This window comes from Euprymna scolopes, chromosome 45 (genome assembly GCF_053919585.1).
Source record: "Euprymna scolopes isolate OS-2025 chromosome 45, ASM5391958v1, whole genome shotgun sequence".
NCBI classification, from domain to species: domain Eukaryota; kingdom Metazoa; phylum Mollusca; class Cephalopoda; order Sepiida; family Sepiolidae; genus Euprymna; species Euprymna scolopes.
In genome coordinates, this window is record NC_136526.1 from 36,237,735 (window position 1) to 36,242,734 (window position 5,000).

At 33.9% G+C, this 5,000-nt stretch overlaps 1 protein-coding gene across 1 annotated transcript in view; it reads right to left on the reverse strand.

The window, feature by feature from the left end:
- LOC145269436 (uncharacterized) overlaps positions 1–5,000 on the reverse strand; it is a 22,622-nt gene that overhangs the window by 16,953 nt on the left and 669 nt on the right. The gene's annotated exons all lie outside the window — the stretch shown is intronic.

Here is a 5,000-nt window from a genome sequence, read left to right on the forward strand (position 1 = left end):
TTCGATCCTCAAACTTACCTACCAAAACTATTTTTTACTCCCCCCCCCCCGGAGGTTTGATTTATCCAAAACAACACACACCTCCAAACACCTGGGCAATGCCAGTGTAAGATATAAAAGGCAAAATATGTGTGTATTGGTGTTTGTGTGTGTTTGTATGTCTAGCAAAAACCTCCGAAGCACTGGTCGGAACGTAAAATATTGGTATTTTTTTAAAGATAGATTTCTCAGACGAGAAATATCGAAAAATTAGTAAAAAAAGATTAACTCTTTTATTATAAACTAGACCATTAGCAAGGCGAGGTCAATTTTTTACCGTCAACATTTTTGCAAGTCATTCAAGCCTCGCATTTACGACATTGCTTTAAACACCTTATTTCGAGCGCCTGTGATGTCACAATTGCAGTAGGCATATCAATAAGAGCATTTGCTTTTTTTTTCACCTACCTTTCCTCTTGTGCATTCAAGGTTCAAGCCTGCCTAATTTTAATTTTTTTTACACTCACACAGATACTATCTGCTATTTCAAGTTGTTTTAATTCATTTTTTAGGGTTTTGGTTGCTCAACCAACCCCCTTATACACACCTTGACACAACTGGGCAATGCTGGGCACCCAGGCTAGTGGAAGTTTTAAATTCAAAAACAGTCTCCAGTTGCATGCATATTCTTGTTAGGGGAGATGACGATGTTAGGTTTTTGCAATTCTTGAAGAGAGGGTAGGAAACCTATCACATACAGTCCTTGGTAGTCCCAAACTGGTCACCCATTTTGTACTGTCCAGGTTCAACATTGCTTAACTTCAGTGGTCTCATGAGAATCGGTGTGTCAATGTGATTATGCTGTATATATATATATATATATATATATATATATATATATATGTATATATATATATATATACACACACACAAAATGTGTGTGTGCCTGCCAAAAACTTTCGATATATGCAACAAACACTGATAAAATCAGTATTGTTTGAAAGGTCAGTCTCTCAGATGACAAATATTTAAAAATTGGCCAAAATCATAAATTCTTTAACCGTCAACTGGATCGTTTTTTACAAGGAGGGCGTCAGTTTCTCCATCGGCATTTTTGCAAAGTCATCATACACCTTACAATGACTAAGCTGATTTTGAACAGTGGCAATTTTGTATGTCACAGTGGGCACAGCAACTAAACCATCAACTTTTTTCAGTTCTTTTTCCTCTTGTGCGTTACCGATTCGAGCCTGCCTAATTTTTCTTCTTTTCTGAACTCGCACCAGTACTACCTGCTATTTGGAGTTGCTTTAAATCACTTTTGTAGAGCTTTGGTTGAATACATATTCATGTTAAGGGAGATGGCGATGTTGGTTTTAGCAGTTCTTGCAGAGAGGGTAGGAAACCTACTATATACAGCACTTGGTATTCCCAAACTGGCCACCCATCTTCTACTGACCAGATTCAACATTGCTTAACTTCATTGGTCTAATGAGACTCGGTATATAAATGCGATTATGCTATATATATATATATATATATATATATATATATATATATATATATATATATAGCACTTTCTAAGTAAATAAAAAATTAGCTTCGAGGCGGAGCCAATATTAACCATATGTATCGCTTGAAAAAAAAAAACAACAAAAACAAATCTAAATTTATAAGCGATAAAAATAAACAGTAAAATTCATCTAGGGTTTGTGGCCTAACGGTTAAGGCACCGGACTGTGGTAAATATGGTCTGAGGTTCGATCCCTAGAAACAATTGAACTATGCTGACGAGAGGTAACTACCTCGAAACACGCATGTACGTAGATTGCTGTTTTAAAAATAATAAAATAAATAAAAATGTTATATACATCCAAACAAATTAAAAGAGCGACTTTCTAAGTAAATAAAAAATGAGCTTCGAGGCAGAGCCAATAGAGAGAGATAATATTATATATATATATTATATATATATATATATATATATAATATTATTTTTTGTACAATAAATGTTTCGCTTTTCATATAGTTTTGTGTTATTTATTTCGTTGTTATATATTTTTGCGTTCTTGGAGACACTTGTTTATATTTGAAGTTCACAGAACGGCCAGTAGAGGGTATTTCTCATTCAAAGAACAGGGGTCAATAACTTGTCTCAGTCGCTTCAAGTTATTGTTATGCAGAAGTGCCCTAAAAAATTTAATTTTTAAGCCTCTTCAAATATAACTGGAAGAAAGGGAACAAGTGTTATATCGCATATCCGTCGATATTTACATGAATAAACCAGAAACCAGCAGGAGCAGCGACAGTGATAATTATGGCGATGCTAAGAGAAAGTCTATTCGTCGATACAACACAAATGAACACACTAAACACACATCAGAGCCCATTTTTTTCTGTACACACATCAACAGAATAACTCGCATCTCACTTCAACAAAGAAAACCGCCAGTGAAAGCGGTACATCAAAAGAAAATTCAAAATACAAAACACAAACATAACAGCAGATGCAACTTCGGCAGCATATAAACACGAATAATTATTTCAAAAAATACTGCAACAGCACAACACCTACTAGAACTCATTCACAACTTTCTTAGCTTTAAACATATGTATACAAACACCAAACAGACGACTCCCTACAATACATTAAACAAAAAAACACAAATAAAAAGCAAAAACGCTGACCAGCAATAAAAGCCGCCTTTTGTCTACAACTATGTTTGCATCGCAAGTATAAAAATGACAGCTTTTTTGACAAGCAAGCAGATGGGTCTTCATGTCAAGCTGTGAACACAACTCCATCACCAACCAGCAGCCGTTAATCCCTCACCAACGACACCATCTATTAAAATTACTATGCTGCCGCTGCACCGCCACCATCTCATTCATGATACTGGACAGCAAATCTTGAAGACTACCCCTCTTCTGCTGTCGCGGACGCCACCACCAAATCACCACAGCTCATCAGCCAACAGCCATCAAACACTCGCCATCAACAACAGCTAGTAAAATTACTGTGCCGCAGACTACCACCATCTCACTCATGATACTGGACAGCAAGCCTTGAAAACTACCCCACTTCTGCCACCGCCAAATCATAACAGCCCACCAGACAGTGAGGAGTGTCCCGCCAATAGCAAAAGCCACTGTCACCAACTCGCCACAGCAACACCTGCTTTTAGGATTACTCCTCTCCCGCTACCGCTGCACCTGTATCCCAGACACCAGAACACTAAGCCACATTCCTGTCATTGCCGCCACCACACACGTATTCCAGACGCGATAACACACAAGCCACATTCCTGCCATTGCTGCCCCTCACCTCAGCCTGACAATAACTAAGATTGTCGCCGAGTTCATATCAACACCCAATCAGCATTCCTACCGATGTCCCACCGCCACCAACACCAAATTATTCTGGCACACCAAACAGTTCATTTTAAGATCGTTTTAACTTTAAATAAAAAGTTTAAACTCAACCTTTTCGTTTGTCACTTTCTTGCTTCCATATGCTCAGTTTTGTAATAGAACCCAAGGAAGATTGACATTATAATTAAGTATATACAATTGGTTTTACTTGAACTTCTATAAATCAATTTTCAAATTTCGCTCGAATAGCGAAAAAGAACCTCATAAAAACTACTTGTCAGCGACAATTTTAAAACAGATCCGAGTACTCTACTTGGTACAGATTGGCATTTTGACCAATGAGTTTTTTAATCTCTTCAATTAAATAGATTATATAGTATATACTAATTAAATAACAAAGTAAACTTTTTTTTTCATAAAATCTAATAAGATTGTCTTATATAAAGCTATAGAAGTCAGAGCCGCTATTGTTGTGAACAGTTTCTAAAATCAATAAAATGCACATGAAAACATTTTGGTACTTCTACAGTTTATCGCCGAAAATGGAGTCGCCATTTTTTTTTCGGGCAGCTGTCATTAAGATCAGAGGGAGGAATCAGTATTTTCAACTATGATCGAAGTCGAAAATAAATAGCAAAAAAAAAAAAAAAATACGAAAAAAATTGTTTTATTAAAATTATATTTTCTTATGCAAACTTTTCAATAAATGTGTTTACAATTATATTTTTATACATTTTTTATACAATAAATGTTTTGGTTTTCAAATGGCACTCGCCTAGTTTAGACAATTATGAATATGTCAGTTTCATTTTCTGTTTTTAATAATAATGTCTTTTTCATTTTCAGTTTTTAATAAAAAATAAATAAACAAATATATATATATATATATATATATATATATATATATATATATATATATATATATATATATATATATCATAAAAAGCTTTCCCGTGTTTATTAATTAAACCCAAACATTTCCAATAAAACAATTACCGGTATATTTTCTCTTTTTTTTTTTTTATTTACTTTTTCCATAACTGTTTTAGGAAGTAATTAATATCTAGTTTAATTTTTTTGTTATTTATTTCCTACTTCGGCCATAGTTTAATACTGATTTCGGTACTTCTACAGTTTATCGCCGAAAATGGAGACGCCATTTTTTCGGGCACCTGTCGTTAAAATTAGGCGGAGAAATCAGTATTTTTACTTTGACCGAAGTAGGAAATAAATAACAAAAAAAAAAAAAAAATTACAAAATTGTTTTATTAAAATTATATTTTCTTACGCAAACTTTTCAATAAATGTCTTTACAAATAGATATTGATACATTTTTATACAATAAATGTTTTGGTTTTCAAACGGCGCTCGCCTAGTTTAAACAATTATGAATATGTCATTTTCATTTTCGGTTTCTAAAAATAAAAAATATATACGTTTCATGAAGTTTTCCCGTTTTCATTAATTAAATCGAAACATTTCCAATAAAACAATTACGGATATATGCCCTCTTTCACTTTCTTTATTTTTTTTTTCATAGTTCTTTTTGGAAGTTTATCTAGTTTAATTTTTGTTTTTGTTATTTATTTCCTACTTTGGCCATAGTTCCAAATACCGATTTCTCCCTCTGATTCTTATGACAGATGCCC